General features: G+C 46.6%; 1 protein-coding gene across 1 annotated transcript in view; it reads right to left on the minus strand.

The window, feature by feature from the left end:
• The window catches only part of GABBR2 (gamma-aminobutyric acid type B receptor subunit 2), a 388,449-nt gene that overhangs the window by 44,017 nt on the left and 324,589 nt on the right, over positions 1-19,843 (minus strand). The gene's annotated exons all lie outside the window — the stretch shown is intronic.

Below are 19,843 nucleotides of genomic sequence, written 5' to 3' on the forward strand. Positions count from 1 at the left end.
TGAGTTCAGAAGCTGCCAAATGAGGCTGATCCAACTGGCGGATCCTAGAAGGGGGACGTGAGGACAACAGACGTGGACGAAAGGGCATTTAGGATGCCTGATCACAGGCGGGTGCTTGAGATAATAACAGTAACAGGCCTCAAGCTGGGGGAGAACGCTGCTGCTTCTGAAGCAATTTCCTATCCATTATCTCATTTGAGAGTCAGCATGGGGTGAGGAAGGAGCAGGGCTTTGGGGAGCAGCCGGCCTGGTTTAGAGCCTCTGAGCCCCACTTGCTACCTGTGGGGTCCAAGAGTCCAGCACTCGAGTCCTGTCACCTTCATGTGCTCACCTGCAAAATGGGAAGAGAACTGGCTCTGCTTAAGGTGACTGGGAGGACTGTGAGTGGCACCAGGGGACATGCATTAGAAGGGGAAGATCTATTCCACAGGCGGCAGCAGCAGTGCTCCTGAAATTCTCCTTGGGAGGCAGGCAGGGTAGTTATGTCAATTTCCTTGTGGAGTCAAAAAGTTTTGAGGCGGGAGTGGGAACAAAGCTCACATGATCGGTCTCCTGGGTGTCAGGCTTAGTGCCAAGCACTTGAGCAGTTGAGGGAGTCCATACTCATGGTGAACCTGTGAGGGAGGAATGGCTCTTTCCTTGTGGGCACTGAAGCTCAGAGAGGGTGAATTATTCACCCAAGGTCACACAGCGAGGTGGTGGCAGAATATGGACCAAAGCTTGGATAGTGGTGTTTACGGCTCCCTCCTGACTCCTCCAAAGCCCACAGTGCGGGAGCCTGGGTCTGAGAGTGCATTCCATTTCTTTGGCATGTGAATGCAAGATTTCCAGAAAGCCACCATATACATTTAATAATTGGCATGAACATGCAATCTCTCGTCAGCCGGCTTCCTGTCTGCTGTAAGACGCAGATAAGAAAGGAAGCTGAGCCAACGCAGGAAAATCCTCCATGCCTGTTGGCAGAAATCACTCCAGCCCGGAGTTACCTTTCTCGATTTAATTCTCTGATGCTTCTGTGTCTGACTCGTGTAAGAAATTGACGTCTTGGGTGAAATATTAAAATGCCATGCGTGGATGTTTATAGTCTCACTCTGGCAGCTCTGGCGATAATGGCTTGGAGGAGCGAGCTCTGCAGTCTGCATACAGGAGTCTGATTCAATCCCTCTTTAATTCCTGAGCCAGGAACATGCCAGGCTGGGCTCAGGGGGCCCAGGGACAAGGACTCAGACACAGGAAAACGGCAAGATGAGGGACCAGCTCTGAGATGGCTCAGGCTCAGATAATAAATAATGCCCCAAATAATAGTTACCCTTCAGTGAACTCTCTCTACATGCTGGGTGCAGGGTATGTCCTTTACAGACAGGTGCACTGTCCTTTCTAATCGTCCCCAAAGCCCTGTGAAGTGGGTATTAGTATCTAGGTCCCCATTATGGATGAGGAAACTGTGGCCTTTAGAAGTTAAGTCACTTATCTTATTAGTTTCCTAGAGTTGCCAACCACATTTCCACAAACGGGGTGGCGGAAAATGAATAGAAATTTATCCTTGCATAGTTCTGGAAGCCAGAAGCCTGAAATCCAGTGTCGTCTGCACTTCCTCTGGAGGCTCCAGGGGAGAATCTTGTGCCTCTCCAGCCTCTGGTGGCCACAGGCATTCCTTGGCTTGTGGCTGCATCACTGATCTCTGCTTCCATCTTCACATGATTTTCTCCTCTGGTCTGTGTCTTCTCCTTTTTGGCTTTTTCTTCTTCTTCTTCTTCTTTTTTTTTTTTTTTTCTTTTGTCTTTTCAGGGCCACACCTGCAGCATATGGAGGGTCCCAGGCTAGGGGGCAAATCAGAGCTGTAACCACTGGCCTACTCCACAGCCACAGCAACGCCAGATCCAAGCCCCGTCTGCGACCTATACCACAGTTCTCAGCAACGCCAGATCCTTAACCCACTGAGCGAGTCCAGGGATCAAACCTGAGTTCTCATGGATCCTAGTCAGATTCATTTCCACTGAGCCATGAAGGGAACACCTTGGCTTCTTCTGGTGACACTTGTCATTGGATTTAGGGCCAATCCAGATAATCCAGGATGATTTCATTTTAGGATTCACCTGCAAAGACTTCTTCTAAACAGGGTTGCATTCACAGGGGTAAGAATGTTGATGTATCTTTTGTGGAGATTCAATCCATGACACTTCCCTAACTTCACATGGCAAGTGGTTAAGCTGGGATCTGAAGCTAAGCCCTAGCTCCAGAGTCCATTTGCTTGACTGCCATGGGCTAAGTGTTACCTACTTGCCTGCTTTCTTTCTTCTTCTTCTTCTTTTTTTTTTTTTTTTTTTTTTTTTTTTTTTGCTTTTTAGGGACTGCACCTATGGCATATGGAGATCCCCAGGCTAGGGGTCAAATTGGAGCTGTAGCCGCCGGCCTACACCCTACACCACAGCCACAGCAACATGGAATCTGAGCTTCACCTTCAACCTACACTACAGCTCATAGCAACACCGGATCCTGAACCCACTGAGCGAGGCCAGGGATCGAACCCGCAACCTCATGGTTCCTAGTCGGATTTGTTTCTACTCTGCCACAATGGGGACTCCCGGCCATACTACTTAATCCCCCCGTGCCTCAGTTTCCTCACCTGTAGACTGGGGGTAATAATGGTGACTGTTGCATGGGTTGTTGTGAGGATTAAAGGAGTTGATAAAGGAAAGCATTTGGAACAACGTCTTAGCACATAGTGTGAACTCAGCAAAAGCTGCTGCTATTATTATTTTTGCTACTGTGACTCCCAAGACAGTGAGGCTTTGCCGGCATCCTGGATGAAGGCTAAGCCGACCCATGGCTGAGGATGAGGCTAGACTGGGAGGCAATGCTCTCAGATCTGAATTTGCTGGGTTTGAACATCTGCTCACAAGTGCTTCATTCTTACGAACCATCAACCAGATAATCACAGATGGGAGAGATTTAAACATCTATAGGAGAACACTAGCACAATGGATGCTAGTAATTTTGAAAGCATCGATGAAGAAACTGTTTCTTTAAAACAAAACCAAATAAAGCACAGCACTGATGTGAAAAAAAAAAAAAAAAGCAGGAAGTATAAGGGAGTTCCCACTGTGGTGCAGTGGGTTAAGAATCCAATTGCAGCAGGTTAGGTCACTGTAGAGGTGTGGGTTCCATCCCCGGCCTGGCACAGTACGTTAAAGGATCCAGCGTTGCAGCAGTTTGGATTCAATCCCTGGCCCTTGAACTTCCATATGCCGCATGTGTGGCCATAAAAACTAAAAACAGAACAGCAGCAGCAGCAGCAGCAGCAGGAAGTTTGACTAGACCAACAGGCCGATCCTGACAGCCTGACAGAATGGATCCCAAGTCATCTGGTACCACATGGCCTGAGCTGGGTATGGTTCTAGCACGTAGGTCTTCTTAGGTCGGTCAGCTCACTTCTCCAGGCTCGGTTTCCTCCTCGCTGAGATGGGGGTGTTGAAACGCTCTGGAAACAGTGCCTGCTGTAGAAATGTGCGGCACTCTTACGATTAAAGTATGTGTCTGCCAACTGTTGAGTGTCTGTACCCAAGAGGGATAGACCTGGGGTTAGAGCCCCGGTCCAGAGAAGGGCCGGGGGAGCAGGTGGGCTGGGCACTGAAAATTGGGATGATGATGCTGGTGTCCCCTGAGCTCTTAGGAGGGGTCCACAGGTTCTATCAGTGTCTTCTGCACTGAGCATCTTTGGATCACGTCAAGTGTTCCATCCTACGTCAAGGTCAAAATGACTCAGGATTTGAAGTTTAATCTACTGTCACTTTAGGAAGAACTCCAAGCCAAACAGTGGCAGAAAATAATGACCATCCCACCAAGTGGCAGATGGTTCCATTTCAGAGCCACCATGAGGCACCCAGACACTGTGGTTCCCTTGCCCCTTGCTTTCCTGTTGGTTTCTGTGGCTGGTGGCTTCCTGCAACTGCAGAGAAGGTGTTCATTTGTTTTTTTTCAACCCGCCTAAAGTTCTGGTCCGTAACTTGCTCACCCTCTGCCTCTCAACTGCAATGAAAAATGCTGCAGAAACAGAAACCTCATAGCTTTTCCTTCTTTCCTATTCCTTGCTCTCTGTCATCCACTGGGAAAACAATTGTTCAAATGATGACTCAAGGTCTTTCAGGGAAACATGAGGCTGGAGGGGCTCATTCAGCTCTGTGGGGTCCGCACTTGTGAGCTTTCCCAGCTTCCCCACTCACTCTGCATTTCCTTTGTCACCATCACTGTCTCGAGCTGGAGGTGGGGTGAGGGGAGTTGGGGGCCATCTGGGCTTCAGGTTTCTTGGATTCAGATTTTTCTTCTCTCATCTTTTTAGCCTTAAATGTATTGTCCTCAGTCTGTCTTTCTTTCTTTCTTTCCTTCTTTCTTTCTTTGTCTGTCTGTCTGTCTGTCTGTCTGTCTGTCTGTCTGTCTTTCTTTCTTTCTTTCTTTCTTTCTTTCTTTCTTTCTTTCTTTCCTTCCTTCCTTCCTTCTTTTGTTTCTTTTCGTCTTTTTTTTGGACCGTATGGAGGTTCCCAGGTTAGGGGTCTAATCAGAGCTACAGCTGCCACAGCTACAGCAACGCCAGATCCGAGCCACATCTGCAACCTATACCACAGCGCACGGCAACGCTGGATCCTTAACCTACTGAGCAAGGCCAGAGATCAAACCCACAACCTCATGGTTCCTAGTCAGATTCATTTCCACTGCACCACGATGGGAACTCCTGTTCCTTTTTAAAATTATTTTTATTTTTCCCATCATAGTTGATTTACTGTGTTCTGTCAATTTCTACTGTACAGCAAGGTGACCCAGTCATTCACATATATGTATATTTATATTCTATATAAAGAGAATATATATATTCTTTCTATATTCTACATAAAAAGTATTTATATATTCTTTTTCTCACATTATCCTCCATCATGTTCCATCACAAGTGACTAGATATAGTCCCCTGTGCTATACAGCAGGATCTCAATTGCTTATCCACTCCAAATGCAGTAGTTTGCATCTATTAACCCCAGATGCCCAGTTCATTCCACTCCTTCCCCCTCCCCCTTGGCAACCACAAGTCTGTTCTCCAGACTTCTGGAGTTTCTGTTCTGTGGAAAGGTTCATTTGTGCCATATATTAGCTTTCAGATATATGTTGCTATCATACGGTTTTGTCTTTCTCTTTCTGACTTACTTCACTTAGTATGAGAATCTGTAATTCCATCCATGTTGCTGCAAATGGCATTATATATATATTTTTAATGGATGAGTAGTATTCCATTGTGTATATATACCATTATCTTCTTAATCTATTCATCTGTGGATGGACATTTAAGTTGTTTCAATGTCTTCGCTATTGTGAATAGTGCTGCAATGAACATACAGTGCATGTATCTTTTTCAATTTAAGTTTTATCTGGATATATGCCAAGAGTGGGATTGCTGGATACAGACCAATGGAACAGAATAGAGAACCCGGAAATAAACCCAGACACTTACAGTCAATTAATCTTCGACAAAGGAGGTAAGAATAAAAAATGGGAAAAAGACAGTCTTTTCAGCATGTGGTGCTGGGAAAACTGGACAGCCACATGTAAATCAATGAAACTAGAACACACCCTCACACCATGCACAAAAATAAACTCAGAATGGCTTAAAGACTTAAACATAAGACAAGACACTGTAAAACTCCTAGAAGAGAACATAGGCAAAACATTCTCTGACATCAACCTTACAAATGTTTTCTTAGGTCAGTCTCCCAAGGCAACAGAAATAAAAGCAAAAATAAACCAATGGGATCTAATCAAACTGACAAGCTTTTGCACAGCAAAGGAAACCATAAAAAAAAAAAAAGAAAAGAAAACCTATGGAATGGGAGAAAATGATGCAACTGACAAGGGCTTAATCTCTAAAATATACCAACAACTTATACAACTCAACAGCAAAAAAACCAACAACCCAACTGAAAAATGGACAAAAGACCTGAACAGACATTTTTCCAAAGAAGATAAACAGATGGCCAACAAGCACATGAAAAAATGTTCAGCATCACTAATCATTAGAGACATGCATATCAAACCTACCATGAGGTACCATGTCACACTTGTCAGAATGGCCATCATTAATAAGTCCACAAATAAAAAATGCTGGAGAGGGTGTGGAGAAAAGGAAGCCCTCCTACACTGTTGGTGGGAATGTAAATTGGTACAACCACTATGGAAAACGATATGGAGGTACTTCAGAAAACTCAATCTGTTTCTAATTCTGGTATCCAAAGTGCAGTCCTGGGCCCTTTCTAGAGATTGGTGAGGGCTGGTTCAGAAAGTTTCAGCCCTGGCTGCATACTAGAACATGTGGCAATTTCTAACCCCCCTCCCCCCACAATGTTCAGGCCTCTTTCCAAACCAATTAAATCAGAATTTCTGGGGCTGTGACCTGAGTACCAGTATTTAAAAAAAAATATCTCTTCTGGGGTGATGCAGCCAGGATTGAGAACAACAAAATCTAGCCTATCTTTAGGTAAAGAACTCGTACAACTCAAGAACAAAAGGATAAATAATTCAATTAAAAATGGGCAAAAGACTTAAATAGATGTTTCTCCAAAGAAGATATACAAATGGCCAATAATCCACGAAAAGATGCTGAACATCATTAGTTATTTGATAGTCATTCTCATCAAAACCACAAAGAGATACCACACTCGATGGCTATAATCAAAGAGGCAGATAAATAACAAGTGTTGGCAACAATGTGGAGGCAATGGAATCCTCATACACTGCCAGGGGGAATGTAAAATGGTGCAGCCATTGTGCCATTATCTCCAGTTCCTAGAAATGTTAGACAGGGTTACCATATGACAGCCATTCTATTCCTATATGTGTATATGTTTCAAGAGAATTGAAAACATATGTTCACATAAAAATCTGTACACAAATGCTCACAGCAGCATTACTCATAATAATCAAAAAGTGGAAACAAACCAAATACCCATCAACTGATGAATGGACAAATGAAATGTGGTATATCCACCTAGGGAATGTTACTGAGCCATGAAAAGGAATGAAGTACTAATACATGCTACAACATGGAAGAACCTTAACAACGTTATGCTATGTCAAAGAAGCCAGACACAAAAGCCACATTTTTTATGGTTCCATTCGTATGAAATCTCCAGAGAAGGCAATTCTACAGAGCCATGAAGTAGATTAGTGGTTGCCAAAGGGTGGAAGGAAGGGGAAATGGGGGGAGGTAGATGACGGGTAAAACGGTTTCATTTTAGGATGATGAAAATTTTCTGGAATTAGATAGTGAGGATTGTTGCACAACCTTATGAATGTACTAAAAACCACTGTAGTATACATTTTAAAACTGAACTTTATGGTATGTGAATTACACCTCAAAAAAAAAAAATCTGTCTGCCACGGAGAATGGTTTGGAAGGGCTATGAGTGGGAGCAGGGAGCCTGCTTAGAAAGTTGTTTAGCAGGAGTTCCCATCGTGGTGCAGTGGAAACGAATCTGACTAGGAACCATGAGGTTGTGGGTTCGATCCCTGGCCTTGCTCAGTGGGTTAAGGATCCAGCCTTGCCATGAGCTGTGGTGTATGTCGCAGACGCAGCTTGGATCCTGCGTTGTTGCTGTGGCTGTGGTGTAGGCTGGCAGCTGTAGCTCTGATTAGACCCCTAGCCTGGGAACCTCCATATGCCACGGGTGTGGCCCTAAAAAAAAAAAGTTGTGTAACAACAACAACAATAAACAGTAACTCAGTGGCCTACACAATAAAGGTTCTTTACTCATCATGCCTGTTGTCCTGTGTGTCAACTGTAGCTCTGCCTTACAGCACCCCCTCTGGGATGCCAGATGATGGGAGATGAGGGCACTTTGGATCTCAGTGGTAGCAGTAAAGATGGACAGAAGTGATGAATTAGGATAGGATTTGGCAGTAGAGCATGCTGAATGAGTGCAGAACTTCTCAGAGAATATCCCACTCATCTCGTAATAAGGTTGCCCTAAGATTGGCCTCATTCAGTTATTCGACTATACTGTTTATTGAGTGTGTACTATGTGCGAGGCACATTTGCCGATGCTGAGGATACAACAGTGAAAAAAATACAACTCTGCCTCCTCCCTCTTCTCATGGAGCTCATGTTCCAGTTGCGGGGGAGGGCGGGTCACTGTGACAGTGATGGGAAGTGGATGGGAGGCACTCCAGTCGTCATTATGGCTGAACATCAATCTTTGGGTCTCTTCTGGGTGCATAACAGGACTGCTCTTCCCTGCCCCAGCAAACCCAGGCAAGGAGAGCTAACATGTTAGGGCCAGTGAAATATGAGTGGGAGTGACATGTGCCACTGTGGAGTGGAAGCTTTAAAAGTCACTTGCGGAGTTCCCGTAGTGGCGTAGTGGTTAATAAATCCGACTAGGAACCACGAGGTTGCGGTTTGACCCCTGTCCTTGCTCAGCAGGTTAAGGATCCGGCGTTGCCGTGAGCTGTGGTGTAGTTGCAGACGCGGCGCGGATCCCGCGTTGCTGTGGCTCTGGCGTAGGCCGGTGGCTACAGCTCCGATTAGACCCCTAGCCTGGGAACCTCCATATGCCGCGGGAGCGGCCCAAGAAATAGCTAAAAAAAAAAAAAAAAAGAAGAAAAAGACACACAAAAAAGTCACTTGCCAGCACTCTCCCTTTGCCACAAAAACTGTCCCAGAGGTGCCTGACGAGCTGTGTCCTGGAGTGAGAATGCTGTGGGTGAGGCTACAGTTGATCCTCTATGAACAAGTGCCATGAAGAGTAAAGTCTCTGTTTTAATCCACTGAGTTTTGTTGTTGTTACCACAGTAAAACCTAGCACACCCTGTTCTCTCTCACTTTTCACCCTCTGAGGGACATTACATCCAAACACAATCCTGAAAGTAAGCCCAATATCTGAGCACAGTGAGTCAAATATAAAACCAAGAGTCTGGAGGCATGTGTCATGGCGAAGATGACAGCCACCTTGTGTGCATCTCAAGGGAGCCTGAGCGTGGCACACAACAGGCTCCCCATAAATGCTGCAGGAGTGCCTGGATGACACATCTTTTTTTTCGGGGGGTGGAGTGTCTTTTTAGGGCCACACCTGTGGCATATGGAGCCTCCCAGGCTAGGGGTCAAATCGAAACTGTGGCTGCCAGCCTACGCCACAGCCACAGCAATATGGGATCTCAGCCACATCTGCGACCTACACCACAGCTCATGGCAACACCGGATCCTTTACCCACTGAGCCAGGCCAGGGATCGAACCTGTGTCCTCATGGATCCTAGTCAGATTCATTTCCACTGAGCCATGATGGGAATTCCCTGGATGACACACCATTTATAAAGAGGTGGGATGGTTGGAATTCCCAGGAAAGTCTCTATGGGGGCCACAGCCTGTGTTTCTGCCAACATGGATGTGGGGGGAAATCATCAAAATTTATAGGCAGTCTTTGCTCAAGAACTGGAATAGCTTTACCAAGACACACAGTGGTCAGAAGACGCCGATATGGCATTTACCATCCATTCTGCCCTGTGGCACCTGAGACTTCTTAGTAAACATCCTACTTCCTGCAGAGCACCTGGACAGGTAGAAAGTAGAGAATTTCCTGCCTCAGGATATCCCCTGGTGCAGTCACTCTGTGTCCTCTGTGTTGTGTCCTGAGGGGCCTTTGGAGCCCAAGTACCTCCTGAAGACACTGGGCAAGCAGTAAAGAAGCTGAAATAAACTGCAGTCTCTCATGGATCTATGATGCCTTCTGACACAAGAAGTTCTAGAAACCTCGCTGTGGCTGGCAGAGCCGGCAGAGCTGTCTGTCTAGACACGGGGCCCACAATGCTGACTGCAGCCGGGGCTGAGCTGGGACCCCTACCAGAAGGACAGTGTCTGCGGACATTCTTAAACTGTCTCTATGGCATGTCATTCCAGTTCAATCTCGCCTGGTGTTCTCATTTTAGTAGCTTCGTCTGGAACTTAACACCTTGCCTCCTCTCCTGAAGGGCCTGAGGCAGCCCACAGTAAAAGCCCAAACACAACAGGACAGTTAAAAATAAAGATGAACCATCAGAAGGTGAGATAATCCTCCAGGAACTTGAGAAAAGATGGTTATTGGGACCCAGTGTTGAATTTGGCTCCAACTTTCTGGCAAGGTTAAAAAGAAAACAGAGCGGCTTGTTCAGTTACAACTGCCTGATCAGAGGAAGGCAGTAGAGACAAGTTCAAGGGGGCAACACAGCCCATTTTCTGGCACCAAATGCAGTGAGGATCTATCTCGTGGATCTTTTGTCTCAGGGGCTGTCACAAACTGCACAACAGTCTTTTACAGAAGTTGCTGAATCATTCTTCAATTGGTAGATTTAGCCCCATCAGTGGGTCCTTGATAAAAGATGAGGGTGTAATACTAAATTAAATTGCAAGTCGGCAAAGACATTTCTTGGAGAAGCTGGCTTAATGGGCCCAGACAGATGGGTTGGATTCGGACATATGGAGGCATGGGGAAAGAATTCCAGGTGGAGGGAACAATTTATTCGATAAATATTTGCTGAGAACCTACTGTGAGCCAGGCCCTGTCAGTGGCTGCTGGGGACACACAGATGGCCTTGGCCTCTGAGGAGGTCATGGACTAGGAGGGGCCAGGTGCACAGACAGATAATTACCAGCATTGTGATCAGATGAGGGGGGCAGACGGGTGAGGCGGGGGCCTAGACAGAGGCATCCAAAGCAGCCTGCTGTTCCAAATGTTTCTGGAGAAGATGCTTCTGAGCTGCCTCTGGAAGGTCAAGCATGGATTTTTTTATGTGAAGGTGGTGTATTAGGGTGGGGAGATGGTGGTCTGGGTGGAAGGGGCCAGCAGGTACAAAGGCATGGAGGGAGAGAGAGAGTGACGTTTTGGAGAAGTGCCTTTGATAAGGGGAGCTGAGCACAGGGAGTGAGCGAGAGGCTGAGGGATGAGGCAGGGGTGGCACATGAGGCCAGAGCATCGAGGGCCACCTGAGCTGCTAAGGAGTGAGGGCTCCATCCTCGTGCCAATGGGGAGGATTTTAAACAGATTGACATGGTTGGAACTCCTAGGAGGAGTTAGGCTAATGGACCCTCAGCTGACAGACCCACCCAAAGTCCTTGCTGTGTCCTGCTAACTGCCTTGGACTTGGTCTGCATCGGATGGGGCCTGAGCAGGGCCATCCAGAACCCCATGAGTGACTAAGAATGACAAAGACCTGTCTTACTGTCCAGGGCTGGCAGTGATGACCATCACTTGGAATGTGACCTTGGTAACAAAGCCTTGGGCCACCAGGCTGCCCATGTGTAGCTCACAGAGCAGGGTGCCCCCTGACCCTCAGCCCACCCCTCACCCTGATCGTGGTGATACCTATTACTGCAAAATAGTGTGAGAAGGAGCTTGTATAAGCTTTATGAAGAAACCAGATGTTTCTGCAAGGGTCTGCTTTAGGATTGGATTTTTTTTTTTTCCAGAGCAACTGTAGAGGGAGGCAGAAGATAAGAGTTAAAACTATTTAAAACGCTGTGTATCTGCCTCTTCTAACATCCGTTTCCATAGAAACATAACTGGAATAAGACACCAGTTTTCAGAGCCAAGGGCAGTCCATGACTTCCAAATCCCCTATTTGCTTCCACACACACAAAAAGCACGGTCAAAGCGTGGAACATGGAGGGAAGTTTGAACTACTCCTCGTCCCAAACTGCCCTTTTCTGGGTTACTGCCTGAATGGCCCGAGAGCCACAGAACCCTGAGTGCAGGCGAGTCTTGCGGTGGGCTGCCTGGCCACATGTGTAGACAGCCTGCTGCCACTTCTGTGCATGAATGTCATGCACGTGGCTTCTGTGGGTGACCAGCTGCGCATGATTGCATCTCTGTTGCCACCTACCTGGGAGGCAGAGGGGACGGCTCAGGGAGCACAGGACACGGCTTCGGTGGCTGCCTGTGGCTCTCTGGGTGTCCAACATTTGGTGGCCTTTAGTGCTGGCCACCTTCTTTTCTCCATCTCCAAACCATCTCACCATGGTCAGGTGGAGGCGGAGGCGGTGGCCTGGCAGAGAAGGCAGGCTTGGGACAACCACAAACAACTCTTCCACCTAGATTCACAGGCTGTCTTCACACCATCCGTATGCACTGCTTTCACTTTGGGGGAAATTATCTCAAATTATTTTCCTTAACAGAAAAAAAAAAAAATCCCATATGGGTGTGTGTGTATGCACACACATACACAGTGTCAGTTCTTGGTTTTCATCTTACTTGATCTAAAAGAAGCATTTGACACGCTTCATCAAAACTTCCTCCTTGAAACACTTCTTTCATTTGGTTTCCTAGACACCAGACTCATCTGATTCTCTTCCCATGTCTGTGGCTTCTCCTTCACTGTTCCCTTCCTACCTCTCTGGTCTCCAAACACTGTGGCTGTTGGGGATCTGTCCTTGGTCCTCTTCTTGCCTGCGTCCACATGCCCCTTGGGCGGCTCTCACCCAAAGCTTTCAGTGTCCTCTATATGCTGACCACATCCCAGTTCCCACCTGCAGCCCACACCTCTCCCTGAACCCCACGTCCGTATGTCCAACACCTACTCACCATCTTCACCAGGAGAGTAGGTATACAAAAAAGGAGAGGTTTTTTCCTTTTTTCCAAGAGTACAAATCATATTTTAAAAACCTTTTTAACATACTTGGCAGATTTATCCACACCTGCTATATCTGAAAAGGAGAAAGAGCCAATCTTCCCATCAGACACCACCAAGCAGAGGGAGGAAGGGCTGGGGTGCAGCGCAGGGGTGCTGAGGACGGGGCCAAGTCACTGGGGTGGGACCTTGGTCCAGAACCTTTGTCTCTGGGGACCCTTCCCTGCTTCTCCAAATTCCCCAGTGCAAGGACAGCTTTCTTCCCCTTGCCCCCACCACGGATGGCTCTCTCTGGCTCCCCGCTTCACGTCAGAGTCCTCTTCCTGGGCTTCTCCTCCTGTTCCCATCACTGCCTAGTGATTCCTGGGGCTCCAGTCAGGACATCTTCACTCTGACCGTACCCACTCCCTGGGTAACTACTCTCATCCCCACAGCTCCCATCCTCAACATGGTAACCGCCCCTCTCCTAAACCTCTTTCTACTGGACAAGCTGCTCCTAAGTGCTCTGGGACCCGCATCCAATCCTCTGAGGCCCTCTGGCCAGAAGTGAACCCTTCCCATTCCCTCCCAAAAAAACCTGCCCACCATTTTTCACTGACCTCATTATGAGGTCTGCCGTCCACCACCCAGTGAGAAGTCCAGGCACTGCCCTTGCTGCCTCCCTGTCCTTACGCCTTAAGGTCAATCAACCACCACGCCTTGGCATGTCTCCTTAACAGCTCTCAAACCCACCCACTTCTCTCTCTTCCCACTGCAACTGCCCTGCTTTAGGTGGCCATCAGCTCCTGCCTGGCTTACTGCAAAAACCATCTCGGAGCCATTGCTGGGCCTCTAGCCTTGCTGCTTCATCTGTCCTTACCCGGCAGCCAGGGCACATCTCATCATGTCTCTCCCTGAATGAAATGTCTTTAATTTAGAATTTTCAATTCCTCTGTTCAGAACACAAGGTCTCTAATGACCTGGGCTCTGCCTGTGTCATCATTTGTCCTTCCTGTCCCCTCCCCAAAGGTACCCTTCGCTTTGGACAGCAGAGCCACTTTGTATGTATTTTTAAACCATTTAGGAGATTATGTTTAATGCTGAGAATCTAGGCACTTTTCCTCTAAATCAGAAACGAGGCAGGGTTGTCCCCTTTCAATGTCCCCTTTCGATGTCACACCAAGAGTCCTAGCTAATACCAAAATAAGACGAGAAAGGAAATAAAAGATATACAGACTGGGAAGGAAAAAACAAAATTGTATATTTGTTGATGACATGATTGTCTATGTAGAAAGTCCCAGAGAATCAACAACCACCCATGGAACAAATAAGCAACTCTAGCAAGACTGTCGGATTCAACTTTGGTCGCTTTTCCCATATAATGAGCAATTGGAATTTGAAATTGAAAAACACAAGGCCATTTACATGGACACCAAAAAACCAAATAAAATACTTAGGTATAAATCTAACAAAATATGTATAAGATTAATCTGAGGGAATCTGCACAACTCTGATAAAAGAAATCAAAGTCGATCTAAGTAAATGGAGAGATGCCATGTTCATGGGTAGAGAGATTCAATATTGTTAAGACGTCAGGTCTTCCCAACTGGATCTACAGAATCACTGCAATCCCAATCAACATCCCAGCAAATTGCCTGGCAGATATTAACAGATTCTAAAACTTATACGGAGACACAAAAGACCCAGAACAGCAAATACTATATATTGAAGAAGAAAAGTCAGAGCACTGATATTATTTAACTTACTCTATCAAACTGTGAATCGAGACAGTGTGCTATTCGTGAAAGAACAGACAAATAGATCAATGAAACAGAATAGAGTCCAGAAACGGACCCACACCAACATAATCAACTAGTCTATGACAAAGATACAAGGGCAATCCAGTGGGGAGAGGACAGTGATTTTCAACAAATGGTGCTGGAATAATTAGACATTTATGTGCATAAATATGAATCTAGACAATGATCTTGCACATTTTACAAAAATTAACTTAAAATGGGTCACAGAAGTTCCCCTCGTGGCACAGTGCTTAACGAATCTGACTAGGAACCATGAGGTTGTGGGTTCGATCCCTGCCCTTGCTCAGTGGGTTAAGGATTCGGCATTGCCGTGAGCTGTGGTGTAGGTTGCAGACGTGGCTCGGATCCTGCGTTGCTGTGGCTCTGGTGTAGGCTGGCGGCTACAACTCTGATTCGACCCCTAGCCTGGGAACCTCCATATGCTGAGGGAGCAGCCCTAGAAATGGCAAAAAAAAAAAAAAAAAAAAAAAAAAAAAAAAAGGATCATAGACCTACATGTAAAATACAAAGCTACAAAACTTCTAGAAGATAACAGAAGAAACTTTAGGTGACCATGGGTTTGTTAATGGGTTTTTTTTTTTAATTTTAATTTTTTCCCTTTTTAGGGCCACACCCATGGGATATGGACGCTCCCAGGCTAGGGATTGAGTCAGAACTACAGCTATTGGCCTACACCACAGCTGCAGCAATGCGGGATGTGAGCTGTATCTGTAACTTAGGTTGTGGCTTGTGGCAATGCTGGATCCTTAACCCACTGAGCAAGGCCAGGGATTGAACTTGCATCCTCATGGATATTAGTCGGGTTCTTAACCCACTGAGCCACAATGGGAACTCCATGGTTTGGCAATGAGTTTTTAGATAGCACCACTAAAAGCATGATCCATGAAATAAAAATTTGATAACTTGGACTACATTAAAACAAAAAATTTCTGCCCTGCCAAAGACAATGTTAAGAGAATGAAAGGACAAGATATAGGCTTAGAGGAAATATTTGCAAAACGCATATATGATAAGGAACTTACATCTAAAATATGCAAAGAATTCTTAAAACTCAACAAGACAAGCCATCTAATTAAAAAGTGGGCAAAATATCGGAACGTATATCTCACTAAAGAAGAAATACAGGTGGCAAATAAGCCCATGAAAAGGTGTTCCACATCACCTGTCATTAGGGAACTGTACATTAAAACAACAATGTGATACCACTACCCATTATTAGAATGGCTAAAATCCAAAACACCTATACCACCAAGTGCTGACAAGGATGAAGCAATGGAAACTTCCATTCATTGCTGATGGGAATGAAAACAATCCAGATACTTGGCATGATAGTTTGGGAAAATGAAACATACTCTTAGAATATGATCCAGCAATCCGCTTCTAGGTATTTACCCAAATTAGGTGAAAACGTATATCCACACAAAAATAAAAAATGCTCATAGCGGCGTTACTAATAATTACCCAAACTTGGAAGCAACGGAGATGTCTTTCAATAACAAACAGATAAATGGGACATCCTGACAACAGGATATTGTTCAGTGCTATGAAGAACTGAGCTATCACGTCATGAAAAGACATGGAGGACTCAAATGCATATTGTTAAGTGCAAGAAGCCAGTCCGATAAGACTACATGGTGTACGATTCCAACTATATAACAGGCAAAGGGCAAAGCTAAGTAGACAGTAAAAAGGTCAGTGGTTGCCAGGGGTTGGTAAAACACAGGATATTTCGGATAGTGAAACTGTTCTATATGACACTGTAATGTCGCTGATACATGACTGCATGCATTTGGCAAAAATCTATAGGATGTACAACACAAGGAATTCTTTGTAAACTCTGGACTTCAGTGAACAGCAATGTATCAGTATTGGTTCATCAGCTGTAACAAACACACCCCACAATGTTAGGTGTTAATAACAGGGGAAACTAGGGGGTGTGGGATGGGACATATATGGGAACTCTCTGTACTTTCTATTACATTTTTCTGTAAACCCAAAACTGGTCTAATAAATAAAGTCTATTAATGAAGTATACAAACTCTTTCAAAATGATAAACATCATGTATTTAGAACAGTATCTAGCACATGACAAATGCTATATAAATATTTATTACATACAAATGATTAAGCATGTGGAGCTGGGATGCCTCCAGCAGGCCTCTAGAATCAGAGTTTCATCCCCTGGATACCTGCACTGAGAGAGTCTCTTGCATGAGTCCTTTCTGTTCTTCTCAAACCTTTCATCCTCTTCATCTACTTTCAACTATCAGAATCTATGTGATCTAAAGTAACTGTGCCTATCCCTGTGTTTATTGCCTGCCCCCCAACTACCCTGTGGGCACCATGAGATCAAGGCTCATGCTGCTGTGCTCACATCTGTCTCCCAGAGGAAAATGCATGTGGAGGTGCCCGGCCGGCCCGTGTGGGAGACTGATCTATGGGACCCTGTCCTGGAGACGCTGGTGGCCCAGCAGGGGTGGGGCGGGGCAGAGGTGCAGGGCCCAGTGTCCTGGCAGGGAACGCCCAGATGCTGGGGCCAGGAGAGGGGACAAGCCGGCACTTAAATCCAGTAGGGCTCAGGAACCCACCAGATAATACAGGGACCTGGAACGGAAGTTCATTTGCTTCTCAGAGAAGGTTCTGGAAAGGAGGACAGCACGGGCAAAGACTTGAAAATGCAACACAGAGCAAGGCCTGCGACTGGACTCTTGAGGTGTTCAGAGTGGCCAGAGGGCATCAGAGACGGGTGTGGCCTGAAGGGAGGAGGGGACAGGCCACAGAGATCTTTAATCACTTCGACCCTCCCCCACCCCAAGCATAAACTTTCTCTCTCACCCGAGGTTCTGGAGAAAACAGCCCCTCGAGGAGAACTGAGGACACCTCAGCCCCGGAGCACACTGTTCAGCCATCACGCTGTGTCTGACAGAGGAGGGTCTGAGGAAATCAACTGACAGCCTGACGCTGTTTGGTGGAAAAATGACAATAAACCGACAGGGCTGTGGGTCGACAAATCAAAGGTTCTGCTACCATGGCAACAGAATGACAGGGCAACCCTAAAATTAGAGGAGAAAAAGAGGATCGGGCCAGAAAAGGTTCAGAGAGAACTCTCAGCAGATACTTGGAGGGAAACAGACAGGGTCCTGGGCCTCCAGCCAGGGATGTGCTCTCCTCCAGCCCTGCCTTCTCAGGTCCAAGTGCCGCAGGGCGGGACCCCTCCCTCCCAGACTCACAGAAGCATTTCCACAGCAGGCACCGGGAGACCCCTCAGTTTGAGAACCACTCCCTGGAAGGTCAGGGATGGGTCGGGTTCAGAGCCATGGAGGGCAAGCAATACTTCTTACAGAAGGCAAGGATGAAAGCTAAGGTGGGTAAACTGTCACTTACACTGACTGGCTGGCACAAGGGCTAGCTCCTTTAAATGGCCCAGGGGGACAGGCTTCCTGGATTTGTTTCCGGAGTCAGCTGACTCAGGCTGACGCAAGCCCTGCAGCCTCTTCCCCACCACAGCCAGATCCTGGGGGACCCGAGTGCCTGCTCAGCACCCACCTTGACCTTGAGTGGAGATGGCTGGGCCCCACCCTGCTTGCTGCCTTTGGGCTGAGCATCAAGCCAGCAGGTCTGTCTCTGCCTGCCTGCCCAGTTCCAGATCTTCCCAGGGGCTCTGTCTGACACGCCTTTCTCCTTCTCTGATATCCTGGCCCTCAGTCTGCCCCTTACCTGGTTTTAGGCTTCATCTGTGGAATGGGCAAACACTGCTCTACCCTACCCGCTTCACAGACTAGTGACCAAAGGTCTAGGAAAACACCTACAGACTACAAAGTCCTGCCGTGTACTCGAAGGCAGGGTAGGGGAGTAGTTGAGACAACAGTTGGTGGTGGTGCCAGTACCTTGGCAGGGGACCCTGGGCACCTTATATAATTTCTCTGGGTTTCTGTTTCTTCATCATTAAAATGGAGTTTAGGGTAGCAGCTATTCCATAGAGTTACTGTGAAGGTGTTAGTTATTCAGTGAATTAACACACACATCCAGCCACCCAGGTGCCATCACCACTGTTATGCCTACTTTTTTTTTTTTTTTTTTTTTTTGCCTTTTCTAGGGCCGCTCCTGCGGCATATGGAGATTCCCAGGCTAGGGGTCTAATTGGAGCCGTAGCCACTGGCCTGCACCACAGCCACAGCAATGCAGGATCTGGGCCGCGTCTGCAACCTATACCACAGCTCACGGCAACGCCGGATCCTTAACCCACTGAGCAAGGCCAGGGATCAAACCTGCAATCTCATGGTTCCTAGTCGGATTCGTTAACCACTGAGCCATGACAGGAAGTCCTCCCTACTCTTAGTAGCATCAGTTCTTGTGATGATCAACCCTTCAGGCTCTCCCTGGCCTGGAAGCCCAGGTAGCCATGGGTGGCTTTCCTCCTGTTGAAGGCCTGTCTGGATTTCCAAATCCTGCCGGTAGGTGGTTGGGGAGTTTGCCAACTGTGCAATGAGTGAGGACCGGATGTCACCTCCCTTCCACCAATAGCTGTCTGCCGGAGACACCTCTGCTAAGTTCCTGCCCCCTTGGCCCACGGGCACAGCCCGCATCGGGCCTGTCCTCTGCCAGCTCTGGTTCTATGGGTCTGGAATCCTGCTTGCTCTCAGGAGGGACACTTAAGGCAGTGAGATGGCGGTGCATAGCCCTAAATCCCTCCCTAAATCCACGTTGTCAGGAAACGGCGCTCCCTGCCTTTGCTCTGAATGCATAACTTTTTACTGGGCAAAGCAAACCCTCTGCCTGTCTCCAGACAAATGAGGCTGGGCATCTTATGTACTAGACAACCTTTTTGTCCAGAAGGATAAAAACCTGTCCCCATTGTATAAAATGACTGTTTCCAGTTTTAAAATTCCAACTAAATCCCACAAAAAGATTTCCTTAATAATGCAGTGAGAGAACTGGAGAAAACTTCACTTTTCTCAATAGAATTTGCTGCCCTGCTGGGAAATTATACTGTATAGCCACTGCCGTTTAGCTGGCTCTCTCCAAAGAAGGCAGTTTTAATTCCTCTAAGAGAAAGTCAGCAAAACTACAGCTTCCTGATCTTGAATTTCCCTAATTCGGAGCATCCCAGAAAGACCAGTGGGAGTTTAGAGCAAGGCCGAATGAATGACTACTAAAATATATAGATTTAATGGTATGTAACATTCTTCTTTTTGACAACGTATCACTTTGAAGATCCTCTAGTAACTAGAAGGAGCTATCAGAGTGTTTATCCTCAGTAGCACTCCTAGGGAACTTACTTTAAAGAAGAGATTAAAAAAGCAATGCAATTTCTAGACGGATCCTGAGATTATATAAGTGGGGGCTTCTACAATGTGTAGAGGCTATACTGGCTTAAAGAACCCAACATTTCTTTTAATTCTGCATATAT

The sequence above is a fragment of the Sus scrofa genome, chromosome 1 (assembly GCF_000003025.6).
Source record: "Sus scrofa isolate TJ Tabasco breed Duroc chromosome 1, Sscrofa11.1, whole genome shotgun sequence".
Classification (NCBI taxonomy): domain Eukaryota; kingdom Metazoa; phylum Chordata; class Mammalia; order Artiodactyla; family Suidae; genus Sus; species Sus scrofa.